The sequence below is a fragment of the Perissodus microlepis genome, chromosome 6 (genome assembly GCF_051167445.1).
Source record: "Perissodus microlepis isolate ML-2025 ecotype Zambia chromosome 6, ASM5116744v1, whole genome shotgun sequence".
Classification (NCBI taxonomy): domain Eukaryota; kingdom Metazoa; phylum Chordata; class Actinopteri; order Cichliformes; family Cichlidae; genus Perissodus; species Perissodus microlepis.
Genome location: NC_140466.1, coordinates 15,543,393 through 15,559,150, shown reverse-complemented (window position 1 = coordinate 15,559,150; position 15,758 = coordinate 15,543,393). Strand labels below are relative to the sequence as shown.

Sequence of the window (15,758 nt, the reverse complement as noted above, 5' to 3'; positions counted from 1 at the left end):
ACCGTGCTAAAAGTGGCCGAGCGGCAGCTCACCATTAACCCTCTTAGCTGTGAAGAGCAGCACAGAGTGCGAGGAGTAAAATGGCCACCTTCTCATTTCGCCCGCTGAAGTGCTTGGACTGATAAAACACTCACTGCTGCGGGTTTGTTTGGTGAGAATTGGCTGCGGAGCCACTTCTTTGGCAAATGATCTTCCTGCCAAAACAAACAGCCGCTTTTCTTCACCCCTTATCCACATACGCACACAAACACACACATTTTACTTGCTGACTCCACACAATGGCATGACTGTATCTGCAGCACCAAACAGACATCTGCCAATCGCCCTGCGGAGCTCATTGTTACTCAACACCGGGGCACACAAACGCTGAGCCGAGTTCAGTCTCCAACAGATTTTTGCACTGCAACGAGAAAGTTGCCAATGAGATCTGCCAACGTGCATCGCTGACCCCGAATAGCCAGAAAACAACTGGAACCTGATGTGCCCCCGGACTGTGGTGGGTAAGACAGAGAGAAGACAAGAGAAAAGGAAAGGAGGCTGAACTTGAACTCAGCTCAGGCAGCAAAGCACCTCTCAGCTACAAGGACTGCATTCCTCTGCATACTACACAAACATCGGCACTGTATCTGCACTTGCATATTCAAACAGAATGACAAAGATAAACAGCTGACGATGAAGCATGGCTGCTGATTGAAGTCATGGCTCAGTACCTGCAAGCAGTTACGCATACCCTATAGAAGACTAATAGAAGGGAATAATATGGCCGGGTGTATTTGTGTGCCACATTTGTGTTTACAGTTATAATCCAGCAAGTCTAAAGATCTCATATGGCTATGTGTACAAAAGACACACCTCCTTCTCTTATTTCTCTTATCGCTAAAGCCTGGGAGGCATGTGCAGAGTTTATTTTGACCTTTCTGTCTTCCTACAGCATGATCTGACTGCTGTGTGCAGCAAAGCCTTGGGTTTTTTTTGTTTGTTTGTTTGTTTGTTTGTTTGTTTCATTTACCACTGCAGCATGCCGTTTCCAGATCTCTTCAAAAAGTGGCAACTGAAATGTATTTCTTCAAGAGTTTATTTATCGATGCTGGAATTCATAAGTGGATCTTTCACATCACTCAGTCACTGCGAACTGAGTCATAGAAGCTATTCATAAATCGAGCCAGTGATTTACTTCCACCACTCAAAACGTAAGGAATGTCTTAGCTAGTAGAGACGGTAATAATGTGTAAATCAGTTACTGGGAAACATTTGTGGCTCCATCTAATAAAAAGCAATCATTGGTGCCAACAGGAGGTCACTGTAGTACCAGCATAACCATGAAACATTTCCATGGTATGCATTAAAAGTAGCCGCCAATTTTATGTGTGACTGTAATACTTTTTATATGTACATTGACAGAGGGATATTTCGTGTGGGTCTCAGAGTGAACAGTATTCAAATGATTTAAACTGGATTAGTGGACAGCTGATGTTTCGGGGCCTCCGGTATACCCAGCGGATAGCAGGCCAAGAGTTCCTGTTCAATGTGCCAATCACTGGTCATGAAAGCAGATGCATTTTTAAAAAGAGAAACTGTTGTCAGGCAGCAGATGACAGGTTCAAAATTGCATTTTGGCTAGTGTGTTCCCCGTTTTGCTTCCCTGCAAGCAAGCGAAGCCCACTCAAACATCACAAGTCAACCAATGGAATCCAAAAAGGGTCAGCTACCAAAACTTTTGTGCTGTCTTAAAACCTGGTTTCAAAGAGCAGAGGTGGGTGTTACACAATTAGTGACATTTTTACTTGTGTTTGACCCGTTGTCCCAATTTTTCCCCAGTGAACATCGTGAATATGTTCTTACTTTCTTTGTAGAAAAAATGAGTAGTGTGAGAAATAATACTTTTTCTTCAGCATCTTCGCTGCCTGTTCCTACCCCAGCTCAACCTGTTATTTTACAAAGATTTTTCATTTTGTTTTTACGTTTTTTTACATTTTTTTACGTTTACGTTACGTTTTTCTTTTTGTGAACTGGTCAAATTAGTTGATTCAATAAAAACATCCTCCTGCTATCACAAAATTTTACATGTATCTCTGTTCAAAACTGTCTTTCAGTCTTATCAGTTTGCTTTCATCGATCAAGACCAGAACGCTATCATCCACCCATTAAAAACAGAAAAACAGCTTGTCGCCTCTCTTCTCAGTAGTTACAGGTTAATCTTAAAATGACCTTTTATTGCTAACATTTTGGAGAATGTCATAGCTAAGTGGTTTGGACAAAAAAAAGCATCTTGATAGATTTCAGTCTGGCTTTCATAGACCTCATTCCATCAAAACAGCTCTTCTTAGAGTCTCAAACAACCTCTCGATCCGAAGTGGTTCAGGGAAATGTTCTGTTTTGCTGATGTTGTTCTGACCTCTGCCCTTGACACTGATGACAATCACGTTATTTGTGATAGGCTGAGATACTGGTCGGTCTCTATCGGCGTTCTCTTTTAGGGCCCTTACTGTTTCTCTTATATCTGTTCGTTCTTTAACACATTTTGAGCACTCAAAAGGACATTTCTTACCATGGCTATGCAGATGACATTCAGTTATATATCTATTTTAAGCCCCAAGATATTTCTGTTGCACATCAAACTTATGCGAATAGATTCTATTAAAAGTTGTTTAGCTGACAATTTTTGCCAACTTAATGCAGAGAAAACAGAAGTTCCTGTTTGTGCCTCTAAGGCTACGTTCACACTGCAGGCGAAAGCGCATCAAATCCGACTTTTTCGACCCTATGCGACCCATATCCGATCATGGTATGACAGTGTGAACAGCACAAATCCGATATTTTCAAATCCGATCTGGGTCTGAATCCGATACATAGCTGATGTTTTAGAAAGCGACTGCTGTTTGAATGGTCATGTCGCATTAAATCCGTCTTTTACATCACTGACACAAGACAGAAGCGCCTGAGAAGACATGAATGCTTCCTGGCCATCCCGTGTAGATGTCAGTGAAACAGCTGGGAAGACAACGTTGGAGAAACGTGAACATTTTATTTGTACTGTATAATCTGCAGATTCTGACAGAAATCTGCAACTATCCTTTGAAGCACCGCTCCCCTCTAAAACAGCAATAAGGATCATTATTAGGCCATATGTAAATAACAAAATAACTTTATAACTTAAAGCAAAATTGGGAAACGTAAAGTCTGAAACAAGTCTTTATATTAAGGCCATCAGTCAAACAATACTGGTTGGTCTGAGTCTAAACAGAGCACGTTGTGTGTGACGTCTTCTTTTGCGCATGCGGGCCACTTTGAGGGTTCACACCAGAGCGCGTTTGCTGTCACATTTTATTTGTAGTGTGAACAAGCAGACAAAAAAATCGGATTTGATAAACAAAATCGGAATTGAGCATTAAGGCCTGCAGTGTGAACGTAGCCTAAGAGATTTGTGCCTACGGTTATGGAAACTCAGGTCGCCTTGCCACTTTTGCCAAATTTTCTATCAGGAATGTTTGTGTAACTTTTGACTCCGCTTTCACTTTGGTTGCTCACGTTAAATCTCTGGCTTGCTCTTGTTTTTAATCACTTAAGTTGGCAAGGACAAGGACTGGCGTACATCAGTGGAAGTTTTTACCCATACATCCCCAGCAGGCCCCTCTCCAGCAATCTCTCCATCTGAGCCTGAAATCTGTGAACATTGGGGTATCTTTTAAAAGGCAGCTAAAAACTTACCTGCTGTTCAGAATTTTTGTTTGCAAGCAGAAGCCAATCAGAAGAAAGCTGGCTTAAAGCAGTGGTTCTCAAATGGTGGGGTGTAGAATCACTGCAGGTGGGACTCAAACAACCAGGTGAAAAATATGGGTTAAAATAAGGGTTATTTTTAGAGAAAATAAAGGGTTGGCTTATGTTAATCTCCTGACCTTTAAGTAAAAGTCAGCTTGAATCCTTCTTTGCACTGTTAATGATTGAGTGTGGGTGTGAACATTTTTTGCCTTCTGAAATGGGGCGTGCCAGAAAAAGTTTCGGAACATCTGGCTTAAAGAACGGGGAAGTGCACTAAAATGGCTTATTTCAGTCAGAGTGACGGAGAGGCTGCACAGAGGCCCAGTATAACATAAATAAGGATTATTTTGAACTGTGAATCTTGCAAAGCTACTCTAGCAGACTCCCACATAGAAAAATGTACTTAGAAATGAGTAAAGGTCCCCTTTTAGGTGGTTTTCTAACAAAGTGCTGAACAGTTCCTCTAAGAAAAGAACATTTTTATGTTTATTAGAGGAAAATGCTTAGCATAGATGACATTAATTATGTGTACACTGTTCCTGTATTGTACTGTACTTCAGTGAAGTCCAAGAATAAAAAATTTAAAGCTGGAAAAGACCATAATAGGTCTGCTTTACTCTTTCAAGTAAGAAATGACCGTAAGAGATATGTGATAGATGATTATATTCATCTCTGTGTTGTCCAACCATAGCCAGTGTCACAAGCTCTGGCTATGGCAGTGCTGCAGGCATCTACAAAGAGAAGGCCTGCTCCAGTTTTTTCTCCCTGTCTCCGTTTTGTCTGCAGTGTTTGCTCTGGATTTGAGTGGTTCTTCTGGCGTTGGAGTGCTGTCGGCCCACGCCCTATAATGCCAACCTCTGTTAGAGAAAGATCTGGGTCTGTGCCACCACCGGTAAGATGAGGCCTATGCTAGTGTTATGGGCGTGCCAATTTCACCTGTTGAGTCATGCCACTATCGTATATTCATCGCCAGCCTATTTGCTGCGTGTGCAAAAATTAATTGCTCGTAGTTTTTGCACACCAAACGGTTTGGTGTGGCAGGTGCAGGCATCACATATGCATGTATAAAACAGATGTGGGTGCATTTGCTCACAGTCATTCAGACTTTCTGCTGACTCCCTCCCCCCTCCATCATGCAGTAGTCTGTTAATACCCAGTTCACCAACACTCATATCCGAGGACTTAAGCTGCTGAATCGCAGGCAGATGAAGAGAAGCCACGGTGCATGTTGCGCCGCTACCCCGTTACCTATATTTATTCTCTGTCTCGTCATCACTCTGTACAACTCTGTCGTCCACAGGCTTGCTGTTGTGGCACATTTATCTCTGTAAAGATGGGTTCACATAACCATGAAAGAGCTATTTTTTTGTAAGCCGAGCTGGACAGAAAGAAAAGAAGCAACGAGACTTAAAACGTCTCCCTCTGTTCACTGTGCACTACTGATACATATTCATAAAGCAGTTCTTCTCCTTTTGTAAAGTTTCTTTGATAAAATATTTTGAAAGTGTTGCCTAATTTGGAGCAAGAGCAGAGGCCTGCACTGACTTGCTGTAATTTAAAACCCAAATACAAGCCGATAGTTACTGAAGTAAATCTTCCATTTCAAAATAACTCAATATTTAACATCGATCGTACTTCTCATTCTAGACTTTACGCCCGAATCTGTCTGGTCTCCAACAATGTTTCTAAGAGCTACCGTAGCTACTCCGACATGTCAGGTCAAACGCAAGCTCTGTAAGCGGACGTGTTCTCGGATACCCAGAACGACCTTTAAGAGTACAAAACGTGGTTATCAGAAGGGTCATTATGGCCACTGCTGAAATTCAAATGCCTTTGGTAGATAATGATGCAGTATTTCCAACATACGCTCATCAGTCACTCGAGAGCTGAGACATTTGGGAAAAATTTGTGTGACTCAACACAACTGGAGTAGGTTCAGCTTTGGTAAATAATTCATTTATCATAATTTGTGCCTTATGACGTGTCAAATTATACCAAACTGGAACGAACCTGGCTTTGATGACAGAATCTAAAAAGCCTATCCCTTGTGAATTTGACCTCAGGCTCACCCGGATCCCCCCCCCACCTTTCCTCTGTTCTCGGCTGGTAAAAGAAACGCTGCCTGGTGTTGAGCTGGTGCCTCAGGGACTGATGGCGGCTGAGCAGCAGCCATGAGGGAAGCACACTGTCAGTCCTGTGATAGCCGTATGAGATTCCACATGCTCTGATGAGTAATTCCTCCCTCCCCTCTCCATCGCCATGTGGTTCGTGGCCCTGAGTCATCGTCCACACTTTCCCTCACTCCCTATCCTCTTGTCTGTCTCTCTCTCTCGACGTGAAGAGGTCTCTTCCTTCAGCGACCGTCCCACAGGGAAACTCAACAGAATAGCCTCCCTCAGATGACTCACTCGCCAACATCGAGAGCTCCACACCATCCGCTCTCCAGCCATGACAGCCCACCACACCACACCCAGGCCTGGATCCCATGTCCTCCACGGCCCGCTTGCCTCTATCAGTGCGTGTCTTCTTGCCTGTCCTTTTCTGTTTTTCTGTCTGCCTGGTAGCCATTTTCTGTGTCTCTCTGCATAGCTGCTGTCTTGTCAAGATGCTTCATTGTTTACCTGTCTTTACACTCCCATCTGTCTGCCTGTATTTCTACCAGCCTGTACTGTACATCGTCATATTCTGAAATTGTTTTTGATATGGCTTCATGCTTGTCAGCTTGACGTATTTGTCAGACTACCTGCCTGCCTGCCGCTCAGTCTCTATATCTTAGTATGTCCCCTGATACTCCAATGCAATGTCAAAACACAGAAGGACACCCAGCGTCGACTTCCCGTCTGCATATTAAACTATAAAGACTGGCACGACTGTAATGGCAATATTATTGAAGTCTGCCGAAGAGAAGCGTTGGATTTGTTAGTAAATAGATGCTTTTGATTTTGCTTGTGCAGTTCTCAGACAGTTGTGCATCCACAGACATGCTTTTGACAAAGGTTACTGCACAACTGCAGATGGTATCCTTGATTTCACGCGTTCTGCACTTCAAAACATATTGTGATTTCTATGGCTGTTTGAACTGAGATGAAAAATCTCTGAATGTGACCCGTTCGCATGCACTGAATTGCGCCTCGGCCCTGCAGTGCGACAAGTTGCTCACGGGAAGCTGTTCAAAGATCCTCTACATGCTGCAACAGGAGATTTGTTGACCATTGCAAGAGCAATAAGGATTTTTAGGGGCATTATGACTGGGTTAATAAAACACAGCTGCCCCTAAAAGTCCCTCACTTTTCTTGCTGCCTTTTCTTTCTCTCTCCCTCCCTCCCTCCCTCCCTATCTTTGTGTCTCATTCCAAACTTTTGAGATCAAACTACTAGTACATTCGCTGGCTTTTTCAAATGCGATTTGGTGCATGACTCCGGTATCTGTTCAGCCCTGGCTAAAGAAATGAAACAACCTGAAGTGACCACCGTGTCTGGAGTTTGACCTTTTAAAGGGGCTGGGTCATATATTTCACGAAACTGAGCATGCTTTCCAGTATTTATGAATTGTATATTTATAATGGCAGAGTTTTATTGGGATTTGCAGTGACGTTTTTAAAAGGGAGTTGAATGAGTTCAGAGCAGAATTTCCGAGAAGGAGGCCTCCCTGTGTTCATTACAAGTTCAGCTTTCACAGAAAGCATAAACACAATCCGAGGCCGTCACCTTACACAGAGTTTTCTATATGATGCACACGATAACATACACACGCGCTGACTTATGTTCGGAGAGCAGTGAACCCAGTGACCCAGCGCAGAAAACAACCTGGGAATTGTAGGAAAAGTCTATTTAAAGTAAGTCTACAACCCTGCCAACAAATGGTGAGGAGAGAATATGAGACAGCCGTGGTGGAAAAAAAAAAAGAAAAAAAAAAAAGATGTAAGCAACACTGTGCAGCAAGTGGTGAGATGAGTCCGATTGGACCTTTTAAACAATATGAAATGCCACTGAGAGAGGCTTGGCAGGCGGCAGCAGCCAGCACTGTTTAATATCACAATTTTAATCAGCACACTTGGTGACTATCCCAGAGCTCTCCGTAGCCATGCTGCTTATTCAAACCAGGCTCGTTCCACCAAGCCTCCCTTACTAGGCCCTCGGCTCTCATACTCGCACTGGCTTGTACTCTCCTGCAGCATATATGGAGAGCTCTTGGCTGGAGTGGTTTTATCTGTTTTCTGTGATGTGTCATTGCACTGTAGTGTGCTACGTTGGAGGGAATCTGTGATGATAGTTGAGCGCATCTCAGCGAATCTTAGGTGGACTAGACACATTTAATGTGTTCTCCCGATTGGATTTTAAATGTACTTTATAGCTATCTGATAAGAGCGAGAAATAGTTCTATATGTAACGCTGCCAATTAGCATTAGGATGCCACAATGAATTTCATTAGAACGCCCAGAGGTTTGCAAGGTGTCAACTTTCCAGTAACTTCAGTCCACAGCTACTTATTATAGACGCAACGAGTAATGGCAGGCTTGTAAAAACAAATGGCCTGCCACTGATCTGTTATACACAGCCTACAAAACAACTCAGGTTCAAGTATTAAGAGTTTAATAAATAACAGTGACAAAAAAGATCAGCGTAATGACATCCCACCTACTGTGATGTCAGCAGAGTTTGCTCCATTTACAGGACACTTTTAAGTGTGTGTTAATAATCATGGAGGTCTTGTTTTTTAAAAAAAACTAAATATCCCATTATTCAGCAAATGTCTTACCTACTTGTCGCTTGCAGCACAGAGATGCCACCGCTGCCCTGGGCTCTATTAATTACATAAAGCATCTAGTGTCAGGATGCTAAATTCATTAGTGAGGTATGTACGGCATGCTAGGGTCAGGACAGATATAGAAACAGGCCTCCAAAACAACTTCTTCACCACTTGACACACTTGTTCGACATAATAGAAGAGGCCACTTTAAGATTTTTTGACAGCTCTGCCTGTTTTATTGAGATGCATTTATGTAGAGCTTGAGCTTCAAGTTTCAACAGTAAATTCTGACTTGAGTGCTCATCTGCATTTATTAGTGCTTTGATTGTTGCTGTACACCTACTTTCTTTTCTTTTAAGGGGGGGGGGGGGGGGGGGTAAACAAAAACTAATTTGGCCCATTTTGGAAGAAAAAACGATGGGAAATGTAATTTGTTTTCAAAATAATTACTCACGAATTGTACAGCTACATGAGAACAGTGGGGGAGATATTAGAGTTTTTTTTGTCTTGTTTTTTACTCCAAATTATTCATTGTATAAATCGGAAACAACATCTGCTCTCGGTTTCTGGGTACACTTGACACGCACTCTTCTTTTCCGGGGCTGTATGTAAAAAGTTTAAGCTTGACTAGTCAAACACCAATAATTAAACAGTGACGTTCACTGTTTGATCTATAGATATATTCAAATGGTTATTTTCACATAACATGACTCTTATGGGTTTTTTCTTTACTTTTTAAAATACATTCGTGTAGTTTTCTTGTCCATAAACTTTTAAAATTTAACTAATGTTCGCGTAATTTTGCCTGCATTTTATATGTGTAGGGATTTCATTAAATGACTTTATGGTCACGTTATGTTAGTGTATTTTTTTCCCTCAGTTTCGCCATAACATTTGCACTAATTATTCTGGATAACTTTAAGCTATGTATCTGCTTGCAACACAAAGGGTTTACCTCTGCTTTAAAATGCTGTCTGTTCCCTAAGGTTTTTTCTTTTCTTTAATAATAGATACATAGCCGAGGTGTATTGTCTATGACTTGAGGGGTCACATGAGCCAGAAACTGGGACTTTGTAGGCCAGTTGAATGAAATGAGGACTCACCTTGCCCGCAAAGACCCAGCCTCTGACACACTATCATCAGTCCCGTCGCCGGGGACTGCATGAGGAGGAAACTCCAGAGGTTTACATACTGAAATATCTCTCGACTGCGCGATTTCACTTTCAGAGCAAATAAGAGAAGATTTCATCTGCGCCTGTTCATACATACCCTCTAATCTGCTGCCTGTCGGTGTTCGAAGAAGTAGGCGACACCGTCGGATTGTGGTTACCTGTGTACCGGGCAGGTGTTCGCATCCCGTAGCCCATATGGAGACCTCTTCACGTAATACGCGCCGACTGTCTGGTGGGTTTGTCTGGCTGACTGGAGGAGATCGCGTCTGCATGCGAAGTTGAACTTCACTGTCCATCCACCACCAGCACCACCGCCGCCCAAGTAATATGTGATCACTTGGTGTTGCACGCATCCCAAATTGAGCAAGATTATCCTTTTGGGGGGGTGGGGGCCGGGAACTGTCTTATGGAATAAGTCGGACAGTCCCCCTGGTCCATCTTTTTTCCTGTCTGTCCAAAGAGAAAAAACATACAGACGCAACAGTGTCGAGCCTTGTGCCAGTCTCCCACCTCCCGCCCTCCCTGCCTTCCTTCAAGAAAAAAAAGAGAGAGAGAGAGGGAGAGAGAGCTTTTGCGTTTCCCAACGAGAGATCCCCCCGTGCGCACCCAGCCACTCACCCAATATCCATTCTGGAAGGGGGGGCGGGAGAAAAAGGCACCCTGCTTGCGCCGCTGCTGCTGCCGCCGTGCTGCAGCTTTTCTAGAGCAGGATATTCCCAAACAGCTGGAAAGAGCTGATATATGGTGCTGCGCCCTCGTGTTGGGCCCTCCCCAAAATGGACCGGTACTAAGTGCTAACCTGGTTATTTTCAGCGCGTCACTGGCTCGTTTCCAATTATAGGTTTCCGACAGCGGCACAGCAAAGTGACCCCGTAGTCTCTACTACACTGCCCGAGGACTTGAAAACGATCGAGCACCACATACAGAGTAAAAACCCGAGCATGTGCGTTTGCTTCTGAACTGCACACATTCCTGCGGTGCGTTGGCTTGCCCGTCCACATGCGCCACAGAGGCCCCCGCGCTCAGCTGCGGTGTCCGGCGGCTCCGCGGCGGCTCGTCTGCGCCTCTCTCAAGGTGTTCCCCTTTTACCGATGCTGTGCGGGAGGCTATATACATCCCAGGTTCATCACACCTCTCCCGTTACCTCCCCGACCGGCAACGCGTTAGTGTGCCGCGACACCTGCTGGCTGCAGCGCGACGTGACACTTCATCGTTCTGTGCATGTTTCAAATGTAACCTGTATTGTTTCACGCAGATCACCGATCACGTGTCGCTCCACAGCAGGTGGTAATTACAGCGTGACAGTTGGATTCAGTCCGTGGCTCCGTTAAGTATTTTCAGTGAGATCATGACGGGTGTGTGTTTAGTTATAGTGCTCTGTGGGCCATTATTCCAGCCTCTCTGACTTCATTTACTCACTCTGGTCAAATATCTGTTGGTATTCACTTCAGTTCATCTCATGTTCTTTGCGTCACTTGCTTCTGATTGTTCTTTCGTTTTCAGCTCTTTTGCAGTTAGTTATATTCGTTTATTTCGTTATTCAATTCAATTCAATTCAATTCAATTTTATTTATATAGCGCCAAATCACAACAAAAGTCGCCTCAAGGCGCTTCATAGATACAGAGAAAAACCCAACAATCATATGACCCCCTATGAGCAAGCACTTTGGCGACAGTGGGAAGGAAAAACTCCCTTTTAACAGGAAGAAACCTCCGGCAGAACCAGGCTCAGGGAGGGGCGGCCATCTGCTGCGACCGGTTGGGGTGAGAGAAGGAAGACAGGATAAAAGACATGCTGTGGAAGAGAGACAGAGGTTAATAACAGATATGATTCAATGCAGAGAGGTCTATTAATACATAGTGAGTGAGAAAGGTGACTGGAAAGGAAAAACTCAATGCATCTTGGGAATCCCCCGGCAGCCTACGTCTATTGCAGCATAACTAAGGGAGGATTCAGGGTCACCTGGTCCAGCCCTAACTATATGCTTTAGCAAAAAGGAAAGTTTTAAGCCTAATCTTAAAAGTAGAGATAGTTTCTGTCTCCCGAATCCAAACTGGAAGCTGGTTCCACAGAAGAGGGGCCTGAAAACTGAAGGCTCTGCCTCCCATTCTACTTTTAAATACTCTAGGAACAACAAGTAGGCCTGCAGAGCGAGAGCGAAGTGCTCTAATAGGGTGATATGGTACTACAAGGTCATTAAGATAAGATGGGGCCTGATTATTTAAGACCTTGTATGTGAGGAGCAGGATTTTGAATTCAATTCTGGATTTAACAGGAAGCCAATGAAGGGAAGCCAAAACAGGAGAAATATGCTCTCTCCTTCTAGTCCCTGTCAGTACTCTTGCTGCAGCATTTTGGATTAGCTGAAGGCTTTTCAGTGAGTTTTTTGGACATCCTAATAATAATGAATTACAGTAGTCCAGCCTGGAAGTAATAAATGCATGAACTAGTTTTTCAGCGTCACTCTGAGACAGGATATTTCTAATTTTAGAGATGTTGCGCAAATGGAAGAAAGCAGTCTTACATATTTGTTTAATATGTGCGTTGAAGGACATGTCCTGGTCAAAAATGACTCCAAGGTTCCTCACAGCGTTACTGGAGGCCAAGGTAATGCCATCCAGAGTATGAATCTGGTTAGATACCATATTTCTAAGATTTTCAGGGCCGAGTACAATAACCTCAGTTTTATCTGAATTAAGAAGCAGAAAGTTAGCGGCCATCCAGGTCTTTATGTCTTTAAGACATTCCTGCAGTTTAACTAATTGGTGTGTGTTATCTGGCTTCATGGACAGATAGAGCTGGGTGTCATCTGCATAGCAGTGAAAATGTATGCTATGTCTTCTAATGATGCTGCCTAAGGGAAGCATGTATAATGTAAACAGAATTGGTCCTAGCACTGAACCCTGTGGAACTCCATAATTAACCTCAGTGTGTGAAGAGGACTCTCCATTTACATGCACAAATTGGAGTCTATTAGATAGATATGATACAAACCACTGCAGCGCAGTACCTGTAATACCTACAGCATGTTCTAATCGCTCTAATAGGATATTATGGTCGACAGTATCGAACGCTGCACTGAGGTCTAGCAGGACAAGCACAGAGATGAGTCCACTGTCAGAGGCCATAAGAAGATCATTTGTAACCTTCACTAAAGCTGTTTCTGTGCTGTGATGAGCTCTGAAACCTGACTGAAACTCTTCAAATAAACCATTCCTCTGCAGATGATCTGTTAGCTGTTTGACAACTACTCTTTCAAGGATTTTTGATATGAAAGGAAGGTTGGAGATTGGCCTATAATTAGCTAAGACTGCTGGGTCTAGAGATGGCTTTTTGAGTAAAGGTTTAACCACAGCCAGCTTGAAGGCCTGTGGTACATAGCCGACCATTAGAGATAGGTTGATCATATTTAAGATCGAAGAATTAATCAATGGCAGGACTTCTTTGAGCAGTTTTGTAGGAATGGGGTCTAAAAGACACGTTGATGGTTTGGAGGAAGTAATTATTGAAGTTAACTCAGAAAGATCAATTGGAGAAAAAGAGTCTAACTTAACATCAATGGTACTAAGAGTAGCTGTAGATAATATTACATCTGTGGGATGATTACTGGTAATTTTTTCTCTAATGATAAAAATTTTATTTGTGAAGAAGTTCATGAAGTCATTACTAGTTAACGTTAAAGGGATGGTTGGCTCAACAGAGCTCTGACTCTTTGTCAGCCTGGCTACAGTGCTGAAGAGAAACCTGGGGTTGTTCTTATTTTCTTCAATCAGTGATGAATAGTAAGATGTTCTGGCTTTGCGGAGGGCTTTCTTATAAAGCAGCAAACTATTTCTCCAGGCTAAATGATGATCCTCTAAATTTGTGACACGCCATTTCCTCTCCAGATTACGAGTCATCTGCTTTAGGGTACGTGTTTGAGAATTATACCACGGAGTCAGGTACTTCTGATTAGAGACCTTAGTTTTCACTGGAGCTACAGTATCCAGAGTCGTACGTAGTGAGGAGGTGAAATTATTAACAAGATAATCAACCTCTGTTGGGGTAGCGTTCAGATAGCTGCTCTGCTCTGTGTTGGTACAGGGCATTGAAGATGATAACAGTGGGTGGATTATATTCTTAAACTTAGTTACAGCGCTTTCAGAAAGACATCTACTTTGATAAAATCTACTCTCCACCGCTGTGTAATCAATTATTGTAAATGTAAATGTTATCAGGAAATGATCAGACAGGAGAGGGTTTTCAGGAAACACTGTTAAATGTTCAGTTTCTATGCCATATGTTAAAACAAGATCTAGAGTGTGATTAAAGTGGTGGGTGGGTTCTTTTACATTTTGAGAGAAGCCAATTGAGTCTAATAACAGACTAAATGCCATGTTGAGGCTGTCATTTTTAGCATCTACATGGATGTTAAAATCACCCACAATAATTATTTTATTTGAGCTCAGAACTAAATTAGATATAAAGTCTGAGAAATCAGACAGAAACTCTGTGTAAGGCCCAGGTGGACGATAGATGATAACAAGTAAGACTGGTTTCTGAGTTTCACAGCTGGGGTGGACAATGTTAAGCATCAGGCTTTCAAATGAATTAAAAGTCTGTCTTGGTCTTTCATTAATTAATAGGCTGGTGTGAAAAATTGCTGCCACACCGCCCCCTCGGCCTGTGCTTCGAGGTTTCTGGTAGTTAGAATGACTCGGGGGTGTTGATTCATTTAAACTAACATAATCATCCTGCTGCAACCAGGTTTCTGTAAGGCAGAGTAAATCAATTTGTTGATCAATTATTAAGTCATGTACTAACAGAGACTTGGAGGAGAGAGACCTAATATTTAATAATCCACATTTCACTGTTTTACTCTTTGGTTCAGATGTGGATACTGTATTGTTCTTTCTTTTTGATTGTTTATGTTTAAGTTGTTTGTTGCTGGTTTTTAGTTTGTTTTTTGTCTTTTTGGAAGCTGACACAGTCTCTATGGAGATGGGTTTTTGGGGGGGTAGCAGGAGGAGAGAAGCTGCAGAGAGGCGTGTAAGACTGCAACTCTGCTTCCTGGTCCCAACTCTGGATAGTCATATTTTGGGGGGTTTAATAAATTTGTCCATATTTCTAGAAATGAGAGCTGCTCCATCCAAAGTGGGATGGATGCCGTCTCTCCTAACAAGACCAGGTTTCCTCCAGAAGGTTTGCCAATTATCTATGAAGCCCACATCGTTTCTGGGACACCACTCAGACAGCCAGCAATTTAAGGAGAACATGCGGCTAAACATGTCACTCCTGGTCTGATTGGGGAGGGGACCAGAGAAAACTACAGAGTCCGACATTGTTTTAGCAAAGTTGCACATCGATTCAATATATCAATAAAGTTATATTTTTACTATATTGTTTGATTATTCTCTCAGCAACATTTCATTCTCCTTTGATCTTTTACATTTTGTTCTACATTACTTACACATAATAGTCTATATTACATATCACATCTATTTGACGTGTGATAGGCCTACTATATTCTATATCTCTGACATCTATTATATTTTCAATAAATTGTATAAAAATATTGTATTTTCTATTACATTCAAGTTTTTTGCATAATGTGAAGGAGTACTGTCTTCATTTTGTTTTGATGACAGTAAAGAATACTGAATCTAGTTTCTGAGGTTCAGAGGTTAAGGTTTGGTATTATCATTGGTGCCTGATCAGAATACATGAACACTAAAGCATTAAATTATAATCCAGTGCTAAAATGTTTATTTTTAGTTGAAATATGGTTTCATTAGTGCCATGGATTGCATGAGAAGAGGACAGGACGTGAGGAAAAGTGTTAATAAGATGTTGGAGCAGCTCGGTGAGGGTCAGGAGGTCACTGGACAACCAGCTCTCCATCACAGACAAACTACCTCCCCCTCTCCTACTGCACAATACAGACGTAGCGGGACACACTTCTCCCTCAAACTTCTTCAATCCCACTACCATAATGAATGTTCTGGGAAGTCATTCCTACCCTTCCCTTTTAAACTTTACAGCAGCTCTCCTTTTTGTGGTGACAGGTGATCACACCTGTCCACACACACATACCTCTA

At 42.6% G+C, this 15,758-nt stretch overlaps 1 long non-coding RNA gene across 2 annotated transcripts in view; it reads right to left on the bottom strand.

The window, feature by feature from the left end:
- LOC146385336 (uncharacterized) overlaps positions 1 to 10,879 on the bottom strand; it is a 37,488-nt gene extending 26,609 nt beyond the window's left edge. For both annotated transcript variants that reach the window (XR_014800472.1, XR_014800473.1), the window contains exon 1: positions 9,778 to 10,879. This is a non-coding gene — a long non-coding RNA (uncharacterized LOC146385336). The remainder of the gene's footprint in view (positions 1 to 9,777) is intronic.
- Between the last annotated feature and the right edge of the window lie 4,879 nt (positions 10,880 to 15,758).